Source organism: Scyliorhinus canicula, chromosome 4 (assembly GCF_902713615.1).
Source record: "Scyliorhinus canicula chromosome 4, sScyCan1.1, whole genome shotgun sequence".
In the NCBI taxonomy this organism is placed as follows: domain Eukaryota; kingdom Metazoa; phylum Chordata; class Chondrichthyes; order Carcharhiniformes; family Scyliorhinidae; genus Scyliorhinus; species Scyliorhinus canicula.
In genome coordinates, this window is record NC_052149.1 from 34,760,575 (window position 1) to 34,776,789 (window position 16,215).

The 16,215-nt window shown below is 46.1% G+C and overlaps 1 long non-coding RNA gene across 1 annotated transcript in view; it reads right to left on the minus strand.

The window, feature by feature from the left end:
- Positions 1-16,215, minus strand: part of LOC119964469 — an 84,368-nt gene that overhangs the window by 24,709 nt on the left and 43,444 nt on the right. The window contains exon 2 of the long non-coding RNA XR_005460303.1: positions 12,996-13,119. This is a non-coding gene — a long non-coding RNA (uncharacterized LOC119964469). The remainder of the gene's footprint in view (positions 1-12,995; positions 13,120-16,215) is intronic.

Consider the following 16,215-nt stretch of genomic DNA (forward strand, 5'->3'; position numbering starts at 1 on the left):
GTGGTGGGTAGGGTCCCGGCGTGTCAACCGGCAGGACAGTCAGTTGCGGTGTGAAGCTCGCTGGGCCTCGTTAAGTGGACCAATTAATGTTTGATACTGGTAACAGCCTCGCCGGGTCAACTGTCGGGGATCTCGTGGTAGTTCCCGCTCGCTACCACACTTAGAAAACTTTCTGGTAAATTGCAAACGGTGAGCGACGATTCTCCGAGCGGCCTGCTGTAAATCTCGATGCGCCATTTTTGGCGGGGGGGGGGGGGGGAATCGCGTGCGGGTGCCGGGGTGGCGTGGCAGGACTCGCCCGGTGCCCCCGCGATTCTCCCACCCGGAGTTGGGGGGGGGGGGGGGGGGGGGGAGAGAATTGCGCCCTAGGTTCCTGAATCTTAATAAAGGAAACTATGATGGTATGAGGTGTAAGTTGGCTATGATGGATTGGGAAATGTTATTTCAAGGGATGATGGTGGATAAGCAATGGCAAACATCCATAGACCAGTTCCTGGCTGGCACAAAAGTTAAATGGGAAAGGTGGCCAAACCATGGCTTACACGGGAAATTTGAGACAGTATTAGCTGTAAGAAAAAGGCATACAAATTGGCCAGGAAACCCAACAGACCTGAGGATTGGGAGCTGTTGAGAATTCAGCAAAAGAGACCAAGGAATTGATTAAGAAGGGGAAACGAGAGGAACATAGAACAGTACAGCACAGAACAGGCCCTTCGGCCCTCAATGTTGTGCCGAGCAATGATCACCCTACTCAGACCCACGTATCCACCCTATACCCGTAACCCAACAACCCCTCCTTAACCTTACTTTTTAGGACACTACGGGCAATTTAGCATGGCCAATCCACCTATCCACATAGGACTAGAGGAAGCTTGCAAGGAACTTAAGAACTGACTGTAAAAGTTTATATTAGGACACGAAGAGAAAAAGATTGGTGAAGACAAATGTAGGTCCCTTACAATCAGAAACAGGGGAAATTATAATGGGGAACAAAGAAATGGCTGACCAACTAAATACACTCTTTGAGTCTGTCTTCACAAAGTAGGACACAAATATTATACCAGAAATGTTGTGGAACACAGGATTTAGTGAGAGGGAGGAACTGAAGGAGATCAATATTAGTAGATAATTGGTGTTGGGTAAAATAATGGGATTGAAGGCTGATAAATCCCCAGTGCCTGATAATCTACATCCCAGAGTACTTAAGGAAATGTCCCTGGAAATAGTGGATGCATTGATGGTCATCTTGCAAGATTCGGTAGGCGCTGGGACAGTTCCTATAAATTGGAGCTAATTAACCTCACTATTTGAAATGGGAGGTAAAGGGAAAACAGGGAATTATAGACCAGTCAGCCTGATGTTGGTAGTGAGTAAAATTCTAGAGACCGTTATAAAAGATTTTAGAGCAGAACTTTTGGAAAACAGTGGTAGAATCGGATGGATTTATGGATTTATGAAAGACAAATCATACTCAACAAATCTATTGGAATTATTTGAGGAGATAACCTGCAGAGTTGATGGGGGGCAGCCAGCGGATGGGGGTTTATTTGGACTTTCAGAAGGCTATCGATAAAGTCCCACGTAAGAGATTAGCGTGCAAAATCAAAGTGCATGGGCTGAGGGACAGTGTACTGAGATGGATAGAAAACTGGTTGGCAGACAGGAAACAAAGAGTAGGAATAAATGGGTCTTTTTCCAAATGTCAGGCAGTGACTAGTGGGGTACCTCAGGGGTCGGTGCTAGAACCCCAGGTATTCACTATTTATATTCATGATTTAGATGAGGGAACTAAATGTAATATCTCCAAATTTGCAGATGACACAAAGCTGGGTGGGAGGGTGAGCTGTGAGGAGGATCAGAGATGCTTCAATGTGATTTGGACAGGCTGAGTGAGTGCTTGGCAGATGCAGTATAATGTGGATAAATGTGAGGTTATCCACTTTAGTAGCAAAAACAGGAAGGCAGGTTATTATCTGAATAGCTATAAACAAGGGGGGAATGTGGAATGAAACCTGGGTGTCCTTGTGCACCAGTCGCTGAAGGCAAGCATGCAGGTGCAGCAGGCAGTAAAGAAGACAAATGGTATGTTGGCCTTCATAGCGTTAGGAGCAATTATACAGGAGTTTGGTGAGACCACAACTGGAATATTATGTGCAGTTTTGGTTTCCTTATCTGAGGAAGGATGTCCTTGCTGTAGAGGAAGTGCAGAGAAGGTTTACTAGATTGATTCCTGGGAAGGTGGGACTGACAAACGAGGAGAAATTGAGTCGGTTAGGATTATAGTCACTGGAGTTCAGAAGAATGAGATGGGAGCTCATAGAAACCTATAACATTTAACAGGACTAGACAGGGCAGATGCAGGAAGGATGTTCCCGATTGTGGGGGTATCCAGAACCAGGGGTCATAGTCTAAGGATAAGGGGTAAACCTTTTAGAGCTGAGATGAAGCCAAATGTCTTCAGCCAGTGAGTGGTAAGCCTGTGTAATTTGTGACCATAGGAATCAGTTGAGGCCAAAGCCTGTATGCTTTTGAGAAGGAGTTAGATATAGCTCTTGGGGCTAAAGGGGTTAAAAGATATAAGGGGAAAGTGGGAACAGGTTACTGAGTTGAATGATCTGCCACCATCATATTGAATGGCGGAGCAGGCTCAACGGACCGAATGGCCCACTCCTGCTGCTATTTTCTAGATTTTTATGTGACAGGATTAATTCCTGACCTTGAGTGAAGGCACACCTAGGTAGCAGCGAACACTTTGATTGAATTTTACAACCAGTTGGAAAGGGAGAAAAGTTGCATTTTAAACTTAAATAGGGGCAACTATGCGGGTGTGAAAGCTGAGCTGGCTGCAGTAAACTGGGATCCTCACTTAGACGATTGATCAATAGCGAAGCAGTGGCAGACATTTGAGGGGAGATTTCAGAAATCTCAGATTAAGTACATTCCTGCAATTAAAAAAAGTTAAAGGGGAGGGTGCACCATTTGTGGCTAACCAAAGAAATTAAGGAAAACATCAAACTTAAGAAAGAAGCAAAGCGGAGTAGCAGGTCAGATGATTGGTCAGAATGTAAAGAACAGCAGGGAATGACTAAAATGTTAATATTGAGATAGAAATTAGAGTATGAGAGGAAGATAACTAGAAATGTAAAGGCGGATAGTTTCTCCAGGTATTTAAAAAGGAAAAATGTAATGTGTGTGTTGGTCCTCCAGAGAGTGATGATGGGGAGTTAATAGTTGATAATAAGGAAATGGTGGATGAAATGATGGAAATATGATGTGAGAAAAATCTTATCATATAGCAAGTGGTTTGGGTTTGGAATGCGCTGTCTGGAAGTGTGGTGGATGTAGGTTCAATCGAGGCATTCAAGAGGACATTAGATGATCATTTAAATCGAAACAATGTGCAGAGGTACAGGGGAAAGGCAGGGGAATGACACATTTAATGCTCATTTGGAGAGCTGGTGCTGACACAATGGACAAAATGGCCTCCTTCTGTGCTGTAACAATTCTTTGATTCTGTGAACAAATATTTTCACTATAGTTTTCACTATCGAGGAAACAAAACCTTTGCAGTAATAACTGTAAATGAAATGAAAATCGCTTATTGTCACGAGTAGGCTTCAATGAAGTTACTGTGAAAAGCCCCTAGTCGCCACATTCCGGCGCCTGTTCGGGGAGGCTGTTACGGGAATCGAACCGTGCTGCTGGCCTGCCTTGGTCTGCTTTCAAAGCCAGCGATTTAGCCCAGTGTGCTAAACAGCCCCTAAATCAAGAAGCGGATGGAGAAGGGGAAATTGTTGAACTTAAAATCACTAGGGAAGCTCTACTGAGCAAACTGATGGAACTGCGGGCTGATAAATTTTGGAAAACAAAGGTAGTTTTAATGAAATTAGATTTGTATTTGTAAACATTTGGAATAAGGTATAGGTTTAAGTGGATTTAATTTAATGTTTCTGTGCCTGGAAGTGTAAAACCTATAGTTAGATCCATGCTGGACAAAGGTGCTTGTACGTGTGGGTGTTCAAACTGTGCTTCAATTGTGCTTAGACAGGGCTAGAGCGTGAAGAATAAATAGGCCACCAGAGGTATCTGGGTGTTGCTTACCGACTGGGACCATGTAAGATAAAGTGGCTTTTGAGTTTTAGTTTAGCTAATTTGATTCCAGTGGAGATAGGTAGTTAGAGAGAAGGCATCTCTCACAGCTCTGCTAGAAGCAGTTGATTTAGAAAGCTCGCGATGGAACATCTCTCTCAGCTTTGTTGGAAGCAAAAACATGCCTTGGAGTATTGGTTAAGAAAACAAGTACAGAGATCTGAAGAGCAGTTGGTTTATGAAAGTAGAGAAATGAAGAGAAATTTCCAAGACATCTGAGGTTAAAAATAAAGGCAGACAAAAAAGCTGAGACACTAGAAAGATATCTGAAGTGATTTTCAGATATGTGAGATTTTACTACAGCCTGTGGAATGTGAATTCAAAGAACTGTGGAAGTCAGTGGCTGGATCTCTGAGTTTGTGTAAAAACAGTTTGTGCGGGGCCCCAACCTCATGAAACCTTTCCTCGTGACACAAACTCCCCCCCCAGCAATCAGCCTCTGAACCGCCTCCGACTCGAGTAAGTCAAAGGGAACCTGAAAGGAGAGGTGAAAAACCTGGCACTGGCATTCTTGTTAAAAGTGGAGCGGAAACCATTGTTTGACAGTACAGTTGGAAAACCTGGAATGGATTTATAATGCAAACTGCTAATGGAAAGCATTGTTTTGAAAAAAGATGTTAAAGCGTGTTTCTTTTTGGAATGGTGTTTGGAAACTCTCATGTGACAATCATCTGGTGCATTCTGAGAAAAAAAACATAGACATTCACTTGAAGTTCAGAGTGGAGAGTGTACTTGACCACAGCCACCCTGTGTGTTTAAAGGTTTAAAGTGTTACTGAGACCATTGGAGTTTAAGGCTATATTTTTCAAACCTTTTTGTCAGGTACCCATTTTTAACAACCGGCAATCCTTCGGGACCCACGCCGACTGATCTTCGTGACCCACGCCGGCCAATCTTTGCAAACGACGCTGGCCGACCTTCGCAAACCACGCTGATCAACCTTCGCAACCCACGCTGGCCGACATTCGCAACCCACCATTTTCTCTCACCTTTAATGCAAGAGGTGAGCCTGGGTTTATATTCTATAGGACAGAATAGCGAAGAATGAGACATTTTCTCATTAAAATAGGCATTATTCTCTCAGGACTCTTTCGAGCAGTGTTTTTCAAATGTTTTTTCCGGGGACCCATTTTTACCAACCGGCCAACCTTCGGGACCCAACCCAGCTGAACTTTATGACCCACGCCGGCCGACCTTTGGGACCCACGCCGGCCGACCTGCTGGACTCATCATTTTCTCTTAACTTGTTTATTGCTGACAAAAATGGAAGAAATGGTTTTGGGTCACTTTGGCCCCAATGGTCCCTTTGTCCCTTTGGTCTTTTTGGCCACCTGAATGTGAAAAAAAAAAGGCTGCGACCATGTATGAAAAAATGCGGTCCCACTGCGCATGCGCACCGATGATCAGGCACGCATGCGCAGTGCGGCTGAATTTTTTTTATCTGTTCCTGGCCATTTTGAAGGCTGCTCGCAGCCGGCGTTATTAAAAGCCGGCTGCTGCAGCTGTTGCGCGTAGTTTTGCGTGTTCCTCCCGACCCTCCCGACACCTGCCCGCGACCCATCTGGGGTTGCGCCCCCGGGTTTTACAATGCCTGCAGATGCAGAATGTAAGTTTTCCTCAGATGGGTGGTTTACAGCCTGGGGACATAGTCTGCAAATTACAATGCAACGATTTTAGACATAGATGAGGAGGAATTACATAACTCAAAGTATTGTGAATCTTTTTAATCTCTAAAATTCACTATCAAAGCGAGTTCTGCAGGCTCAGCGATTGAGCATATTCAAGACAGATGCAGGAAGACTGAACTGAATTAAAAAAAAAATCTTCTGCTGGGTGACAGGAGGAGGCGGTGTTTCTCTCTGGGCTCTGGGCATGCGCACTGATGAGCGGGCACGCATGAGCAGCGCACCCTCATTTTTAAAGCTGGTCGCGGCTGTCATTTCAGCTGGAATTTCAGCCTCCATGTTTTATTAAAAAATAAGTAAACGTTATTGAGCCATGGTTCCCTTCTGTGATCTTCCCGCCCAGTTATAACATTAATCGACATTGTAACACAAGTTTCCTGGTTCTGATAGATTCCTTCTGGAGTCGTAAAAGAGGTGGCTAATCAAGTAATAGATGAGTTGGTGTTAATTTTCCAAAATTCCCTAGATTTTGGCAAGGTTCCATGAGACTAAAAAGTAACAAATATAACCTCTCTATTCATAGAATCCCTGCAGTGCAGAAGGAGGACATTCGGCCCATCGGGTCTGCACCAACCTTTTGAAAGAGCACCCCACCTAGGTCAATTACCCCACCCTATCACCGTAATCCCACCTAGCGACAAGTTAGCGGGGCCAATCCACCTAACCTGCACATCTTTGGACTATGAGAGGAAACCGGAGCATCCTGCGGAAACCCACGGAGACTGTGCAAACTTCACACAGTCATACTGTCTGAAGGGAAGGAGGCAGAAAACAGAAAAATATTGGCCAAATAGCTTGACATCAGTCATGGGGAAAGTGCTGGAATCGATCATTAAGAAGGTTGTAACAGAGCACTTAAAGAAACTCAAGGCAATTGGGAAAAGTCAGCATGGTTTTGTGAAAGAGAAATCATGTTCAACTAATTAATTGGAGTTCTTTGAAGGATTAACATGTGCAGTGTATACAGTGGAGCCTGTGGATGTGCTGTATTTGGATTTTTAGAATGCATTTGATCAGGTTCCCACATCAAAGATTATTGCGGGAAATAAAAGTTCACGGTGTGGGGGTAACATATCAGCACGGATAAAAGATTGGCTGGTTGACAGAAAACAGACAAGATTTGTCTGATTGGCAGGATGTGATGAGTGGAGACCAGCAGGGGTCAGTGCTGAGGCCTCATCCTTTTACAATTTCATAAATAACTTAAATGAGGGGACTGAAGGCACGGTAGCAAAATTTGTAGATGACACAAAGGTAAGGAGGAAACTATGTTGCGAAGAAGACATAAGGAGGTTGCAGACAGATATAGATGGGTTGAGTGAGTGGGTAAAAATCTGGCAGACGGAGTGTAAAGTGGGAAAATTTGAAGTTGCTCAGTTTAATAGAAGATAAAAAACAGAGTTTTACTGAAACGGAGAACGGCTGCAGAATTCTGGGGTGCGGAGGGATCTAGGGTCTGAATTTTTTGTCGTTGGTTGTGAAATATGTCAGCCAGGAATTACTGACCATCCAGTGTGAAACGGACTCTATGAAAGGCTGAGAACTGTCAGGGAGGGCAGGACAAGCGCAGGCACCAAGAAAAGGCAGTGTGCGAGCGGATGCTTCTTTTAAAAAAATGTTTCCAATTAAAAGACAATTTAACGTGGCCAATCCACCTACCCTGCACATCTTTGGGTTGTGGGGGTTAGACCTATGCAGAGACAGGGAGAATGTGCAAGCTCCACACGGACATTGACGTAGTGCCGGGGTCGAACCCGGGTCCATAACGCACGGGCTGGTACTTCTAATGTGCTCCCTCAGTGGGACAGCTGGTGCGGTGCTGTCTCTGGGAGCTGCTGTTGACTCGTGAAAGATAAATTGCAACGGAAAAACTATGCAAGGATTGTGTAGGCAGCACATTCAGACACACACCTCAGTCTCCAGAGACCTTTTAAAGTTTAATTTGGGCCCTGACAGTTCATCCCACCCTGGATCGATGTTGAAGCTAAAACATAAAGGCTGCCTCTCCAATTCGCCCGCTAGCCTGCCATAAAAGCAGATCGGACACACCAAATTGCATTCACTTGTCCCCCTAATGGACTAAATTGTTGTTTGATTGTCAGCGAGCGCGCTTCTGATTTTGCGGACGCCCACCAACTGAAATATCGTGCAAGTGAGTGATGATGGCGGGATGTGGGCCTGACGTCACTTTGCATAATTACATGCACTTCCAGGCTGGGCACACGCCCATCAGAGGTATGTTGAATACTGGCCTCGGTGTTCCAGTGCATGAGGCAAAAAATGTCAACCTACAGGTACAGCAAGTCATCAAGAAGGCCAATGGAATGCTCTACATTATTGTGAGAGGAGTTGAATATAAAAGTAAGGATGTTATGCTTCAGTTGTACAGGGCTTTGATGAGACCACATCTCAATACTGTGTGCAGTTATGGTCTCTTTTATTTAAAGAAGGATATATATTTGCTGGAAATGCTTCAACGGAGGCTTACCAGATACCTGGAATGAGTGGTTGGCTTATGAGTAAAGGCTAAACATACTGGGCTTGAATCCACGGGCCTCTAGAAAGAGCGAGGGTTGACTTGACTGAAGTATGTGAGATCTTGAACGGCATTGACCAGATAGATGTGGAATGCATGTTTCCTTCCTTTTGTGGCTGAGTTCAGAACCAGGGGGCTCGGTTTTAAAATTCGGGTTCGCCCTTTTAGGACAGAGGTGAGGAGGATTTTTCTCTCTCAGGGGGGTTGTACGACTGTGGAACTCTTTGCTTCAAAATGCGGCGGAGGCCAGGTTGTTGAATATTTTTAAGGCTGAGTTAGATAGATTCTTGTTGGGCAAAGGAGTCAAATGTTATCGGGGGTAGATGGTAAAGTGGAGTTCGGAACACAAAAGATCAGCCGTGATGTTACTGAACAACAGAGCAAGCTCGAGGGGCCGAACTGCCTACGTCTGCTTCAATTTTGTATGTTTGTATGTTCATAATCTGGATGGTTCCATGTTTCCAAAATGAAAACAGAGTGCACATATTCTGGTTTCAGAGGCTGTGTTTGAATGTGAATAGACTGGAGCAGTGTGACAGTGTGGCCAGTATCTTTATCAATATTAAGCACATTTAGCATCTCCAGATCAAAGCTGCAAAATTCATGAGAGGTGTTTATAATGGGTTATAGTTTGTTGAAGGTTATTTTCTTAAATATACAGGATTTTAATCCATTGGATACTGGGATTTTACAAATTCTTTTGGTTCTCCGAATAACTTCCATACCAAGCATTTGGATGAAGGGCCACATGTTCGAAACGGCAATAAATTTTCATTCATTTTTACAGCTTTAGACAAACTAACTGTAAATGTAATTGTCCCAGATGATTTTCTCACTCAGACTACATGACCAGGTCGGCGCCCACATCACCACCAGGACTGAGGCGATCGCGGAGGAGGGTCAAGGCCCCCGACAGACATAATTTGTAATGTTTCCACCACCCCCGCCGGACTCTTTTTTTTAACAGGGGGTGAATGTGGTGAACACCACTAGTGGTATATTACATGTTTTACGGCACTGCCTGTATATTAGAGGTACGACGGTAAATCCCTGCCTGCTGGCTCCACCCAGCAGGCGGCATATAAACTTGTGTGCTCTCCTGCACTGCAGCTATTCTGGTTCCAGCTACAGGAGGCACAACATCTTGTTCAATAAAGCCTCGATTGTTCCACCATTCTCATCTCGTGGTATTTGATGGTACATCACTACCATATGTCCTTTACTTCCTTCATCTCTTCGATGGAGACTAGACTCTTAAAAAAATTCAGACAGCTATTTCAGGCTGAATTTTACCACAAGCTTCAGGACCCCCAATATTGGTGCCAAGCGGGGGTCCCAAGGCTTCTGTAGGACCACTGGCAAGTGGGGGCATATTAAGGAGATCACGAAGCAACTACAAGTAACATTATTTTAAAATATAAATTTAGTGTACCCAATTCATTTTTACCAATTAAGAGGCAATTTAGCATGGCCAATCCACCTACCCTGCACATCTTTGGGTTGTGGGGGCGAAACCCACGCAAACACAGGGAGAATGTGCAAACTCCACACGGACAGTGACCCAGAGACGGGATCGAACCTGGGACCTCGGCGCCATGCGGCAGCAATGCTAACCACTGGGCCACCTTGCTGGCCTAACTACAAATAAAATCTTGAGGACAGCCAAGCAGGCAGGCCCCTTCAATCAAAGGGACTAACTTTCCTCCTGGCGAACCCCTTTTTTTAGAGCCTCCAGCATCCAACTTTAATGGTTGTCATTGTCGCCTGGTTGGCGCAGGGAGGTTGCCTTCATGAAACCGGGTGGTCTCTTTGTGCAGCACAGGATTGTCCTGCCTGCCACCAGCATTATGTAGCGGCCCTGAGAAGCCGCCCCTAACAGGGTGCAGAACTATATATATCGGCTGCCCGCCAACCTGCCTGTCTGCCTCTTGACCTCCAAGGCCAGCATCAGGGGTCAGTAAAATTCAGGCCCAAGTATTTTGGAATCGATCTTGCACCATTCCATAAACACCCTGTCGTTTCTGCATTGTTTCACAAATAATATGTCATTCCTGAACAGTTAAAGACAGCATAAAGTATTTTCCCTTTCCTTGACCATTGAATGTCAGTGATTTATACCTCCCTGCGTTAATCTGATTCTGTTTGCTCTTGCATCAGTCTGAATTACTTCTAAATCTTTCAACTCTTTTTACCCATTATGGCCATTTTGTTGGTTAATGGAACCAGCAAACACATTTGACTTCATGTGTCCAGAAAACATCACTCTGCATTTTAAAATCCCCTCCCATGGCTCCTTGTGAACCATGCAAGGGGAATTCCATGGTGCTGTTGTATTGTTAGAATAGCACAGAATTAATGGCTGTCCCTTTCACCTGGTGGTGACCCCGCCCCAAATCCCAGGGCTAAAGGGTCACATTGATAAATAATCGGCGTCATTGCAACAGCAAGGGCAAAGGCAGCTGATGGGAGAAGAAAACATTTTCACACAACGAGTGGTCTGGTTCTGGAATGCACTACAGGCCGGTTCAACGGAGGCATCCAAGGGGGCTTGAATAGACACAATATGCAGGGGCATGGGGAAAAGGCAGAGGGAATGGCACAAAGCCATAATGCTCGTTTGGAGAGCCAGTGGTGACACGATGGGCCAAATGGCCTCCTTCTGCGCCGTACCAATTCTTTGACTCTGTGAATGGCTGATCTGAGGTGGGTAGAAAATGACTCGATCGGCCAGTAGACCAATGTGAGCCCCTCTGTAAGATTCTACAATTTATTTCCAATGTATCTGGGGCCAGTGAATAGCACTAGTCTGTCCCTCTGGAATCATTAATGCCTCTACGTATGAACATGCAAATTAAGAGCAGTGGGTAGGCCATTTGGCTGCTCAAGCCTGCTCTGCTATTCAATCAGATCATAGCTGATCTGATTGTGGCTCGACTCCAGGTTTCGGCTACGCCCAATAACCTTTGACTCCCTTATGAATCAATAATCTATCTACTTCTGCCTGGAAAATATTCAATGACCCTGCCTCCACCGCTCTCTGGAGAAGAGAGTCCCAAAGATTCAAGACACTCTGACAGAATTTATTTTCCCTTATCTGCATATTAAATGGGAGACCCCTTATTTTTAAACTGTGTCCCCTAGTTATATTCTCTCACTCAGAAAAACACATCCTTTCAGCATCCATGCTGTCAAGTCCCATCAGGTTCTGAGTTTAGTTCTTTACTGGGACGGGAATTAAATCTATGCTTGATTGCTGGAGTTATGAGTACTTCTGAGCCAATCGGAGCAGGGTGGGAAGGGGGTGGGTAGGGGGCATCCAAGAGGATTCTTAGGACAGCTTAGGCATGTCCCTAACCAGATGTGTCCGCAAACTACTGGTGGTGGGTGAAGCACCAGGTATGGGCGGTAAGGTGGCACATTGGTCAGCACTGCTGCCTCACAGCTCCAGGGACCCGGTTCAATTCCAGCCTCGGGTGACTGTGTGTGTGGAGTTTGCAGTTTCTTTTCTGTTTATAAATTTAGATTACCCAATTATTTTTTTCCAATTAAGGGGAAATTTAGTGTGGCCAATCTACCTACCCTGCACATCTTTGGGTTGTGGGGGTGAAACCCACGCAGGCACGGGGAGAATGTGCAAACTCCACATAGACAGTGACCCAGGGCCAGGATTTGAACCCGGATCCTCAGAGGTGTAGGCAGCAGTGCTAACTACTGTGCCACCATGCCGCCCGAGTTTGCACTTTCTCCCCGTGTATGTGTGGGTTTTCTCCGGGTCCTCCGGTTTCCTCCTACAGTTCAAAGATGTGCAGGTTTGGTGGATTAGCCATGCTAAATTGCTTCATTCTGTCCAAAAGATTAGGTGGGGTGACTGGGTTGCGGGGATAGGGTGGAGGCATGGGCTCTTCCCAAGGGCCGGTGCAGACCTGATGGGCCGAATGCTCTCTTTCTGCACTGTAAATTCTATGTGGAATATTAACCTTCCCTTGTGCCAGCTCAGGTGTTGCCATTTTTCTGTTCATCGGGTAGAAACCTAACAACTTTGGGCTCTGTCCTATTTCTCGCACCTCTTTGTTGAAATTACCCCAGCATTTTACCATTTCTGGGCTTTTGCCTTTCCAAACATTTCTTCTTCTGGCAAAACGCATGCACTAATTTCCACAGTTTTCAGGCATTCTTTTCAAAGAAAATAGAAAGAATAACCACTGGTTGGGTGATGCATTAGAGTTTCCACTGGAATGGACTCAGATCAAAGAGACAATCTTATCGACACTTTCCTGAGCATTTACTAGATTCCAACTATATCATTGCACTCCACCTTACCCACCTCCGCTTATCAAACTGCATTAAATCTCCTTTCTCCATCTATGCAGAGATTCAATGCTCCCTCAGCTGGCATTTATTTACATTACACAGATGTTACATCATATGTTTTTTTGCCTGTGTGTGCTATTGGTGAGTGGGGACATTTGAGGTCATGATCCTGAATTGCTGGAGGACTATGGACAGACTCGATGGGTTAACAGGTCCATCCCTGCCTGCCATTCTCACGCGTAGTAATTCCTAACTGCACATAAGGGGCACAATCCGAGATTGTTAAATTGGAACAGTACAACTTTTTGTCTTACCTCAAACTGATATCTTCTGTGTCTGGTTTTGCACATTCTCCCCAGTTCTGTTACTCCAGCTGGAGAAAGTTGCATTTGTACTAAATGTCCATGCGGAGATTGCACCGCCCATGTTTCCATTTGCCTGAGGGAGAATAGATGAGAGTAAGTGCCCATCCTATAACCTGCTATCGTTAGAAAGTGGAGAGCCCTTTTTTTCAGACGTGTGATTGTTTTTAAGCAAAGAAATTCTTGATAAAGTGTAAACTCGTAAAGCCTCTTTCAGGTTAAGTATGTTGTGTTTCCAATTCTGAAGATTGGCTGCCGATTACTCACCATTGAAAATCAAATGTTTATGATCCTTGATCCTAGTGACTGTTTCACAGGCAACAGAAGGGGGAAACACATTAACAAAGAATTGATTCATGGCGTGATCTGGATTACAGTTTACATAAATAACTATGGATCACAAATGACTATGATCGAGAATAACATACTGAGATTTTCCCTGATATCAATCTTTAGACCTTTAAAAAAGTAAACTCTTGACAGTTCAAAAGAGCTATGTGCGCAGGTGTTCAAACATTTTGCATTACGTTATTGATGAGCATCGCTAAACTGCGGAACACATGAGGGCTCTTCCATTCATTTTGCTTTGCAAGTGTATTCAGCTTTAAGGTGACAGAATCCTTTTGTTCAGTCTCAATGGACTTCTTAGGCACATTAGAAATTATAATCTATGGTACAGAACAGAAACCTTCCTCACATAAGCCCTTTGGTGAGGTTACTGCCTTTTCTCATCTGAGGGCTGATTGTTATGGGCCAGGGTTTAGAAAACTCCAAAGTATATCATGGAGTTCACCTGACCTACAACTGCTTATCGATTTTGGTTATGAGGAGTACAGGGCCTGCCTTTCAGGTGTTAGTCAACAGACGCCTTAAGCACTTTTAATCAAAAACAACATTTATTCTACATTTTTATAAACACACACAGTAAGCATTTTTATCAACTACAAACATAAATATCCCACACAGCTACAGTAATCTATGTATCACCCAGAATAAATTTCCCCTTTAACTGTTCCAGTTTAATTACAAGGTCTTATAAACCAGTACCCCCCTTTCAAAGGTGTGGCCCAGCACACAGCACTCAAGACCTGGTGTAGATTCTCTTGTTTCCTTTCCAAAACAGCAGAATTCCTTCCAGAAAGCAATTATTTATTTTAAGTTATCAAGCAGTCTGGAAACAGCTTTTAAAATGAAGATACAGAGACGTTTCTTTTGAACCCGTGCAGAACAAATCTGTTCAAACTCAAAGCGAAAGTAAAACCAACTCCCATAGCTACAGCCCAGCTCCACCCACACAATGACATCACTGAAGCCATGTGATAAGACAAAAACATTTCTTAAAGGGACACTTCCATGACATGATTCCGATCCATTCTGTATGAGTGCAGAGCTTCTTCTGTAACAGGCGGGGAGGAGATGTTGGGAGGGCAGGGGGCTAATACTAAAGGCAAGCAGCAGAGCCATTGCAGAATTTGAACAGAAGAAAGTGGTATAGTATTGCTATGTATAGGTATGCATAATATCATACACGCGACATCATGTATGTAAGCACGTGGCCCATGCTTGCGCAGAGTGACATCGGCCATATGGGTGCGGCCGGAATGAGTTCCAGGGGCTCCCCCGCCACCTGCCGCTGCCAGTTCTGAATGCCCACTCTCGTCTCAACCAGGATCTCATTGCTCATGGCCATGGAGCACAAAGACAGTGCCACATCCCCCTGTGACTGGCTCAGGTCAGCCAGCGCCCGGGCAATGCCTTTGAAGTTCATAGCCATCACTCGTTGTGACTGGGACAAGCTCTGGAGCCCTGCTGCATGTCCAGGTGGCCCTGGTACATAGCTGCCTATGACAGGGCCGCCCTGTCAGGTGCCCCGACCACTGCCCGCACAGAGCGTTTCAGGCCTTGGACATCTTGACCCATGGCCGATAGCTTCACCCCCAAGGCCTCCACTGCAATGCCACCAGTTCAGTGTTGGCCTGGGTGGCATGCATGGTCGGTACTACCTCCTGTCCCAGCAGGCAGTTGAACTCCTCCAACTGCACCTGCAAGCACCGGGTTGTTGCTGACACCCTCTCATGTGGTCCCTGGCTCTGTGTTGGCATCTCCAGCTTCGATGGGACTGCCCTTTCCAGTAGCCCGAGACCCATGTGGACAGCAGCTAGTCCCTGGCGTTGTGCCGCCCTCTGACCGCCCACTCATTGGGGGCTCGTACCACCATCTAATGTATCACTGCTTACGTGTGATGCGCACTAGATAGTGCCCCAGGAGCCTCTTCACTATAATGTCAAACAGAGATGTTTCTGGGATGGTGAAGGGTGTTGGAGATGGCTGTGATGGAAAGTTGGTGTCTTGAGTGTCGCGGGCTGGTGTTTGGGGGCTCAGGTCGCTGTCCGGTCTACCTCGTTGCTCGACGTGTCCTGGGGTTCTTGCTGTGAGAGGGGAGAACCAGAAGGGCCGGCCTCATTGCCAGGTGATCCTGAAAGACACAAGTCAGGACGCATGGTTGGATCGTGGGTGGTGATGGGGTGGGGATGGTGGTGGGGTGGTGTGGAGTTGGTGGGGTGCTGGGGTTTGGATGGTGGAGGGGTGGTGTTGAGATGGTCGGGTGCTGGGGTGGGAGTGGTGGAGGTGTGGTGTGGGGGTGCTGGGTGAGTTGCTGTGGGGGTGGTGCCAGGTGTGCCATAGGGATACCGCTACTCAGCAGGGGGGGCTCACTTGGTTCCCCGATACCGACCTCTGCCTCAGTAAATGCCCGCTCTCCGGACCCACCGACTCGGTCCAATGCCCGCTGCTCCGCAGCGATAATGGGCCACAGGTCCGGCGGGCTCCCTCCCATTTGCTCTCACGCTTCTCCTGGGGGAGGAGGGAGGGGGTCAGAAAATGCACAGTGTGAGGCAGTCAGATGCAGGTAGCACAGGGGGTGGGCAGCTGGTGACTTGTGTGTGCAGGGCACCTGGCCATGGCGGGCGGTATGGATGTTGGCATGTGGTGCAGAGTGGGTGAGAGCAGATTGCTGGCGGATGAGGATCGGTCACCTGGGGGGGGGGGGGTAAGGGTGTGTGGGACGGGGGTTGGTACCAGGGGCACGGTGCTGCTTACGTCCCCTGGCCGCCCTGAAGAGGTTGTGCAGCTTTTTACGGCACTGCTGGCCGGTCTGGCGGTGGGACCCAAG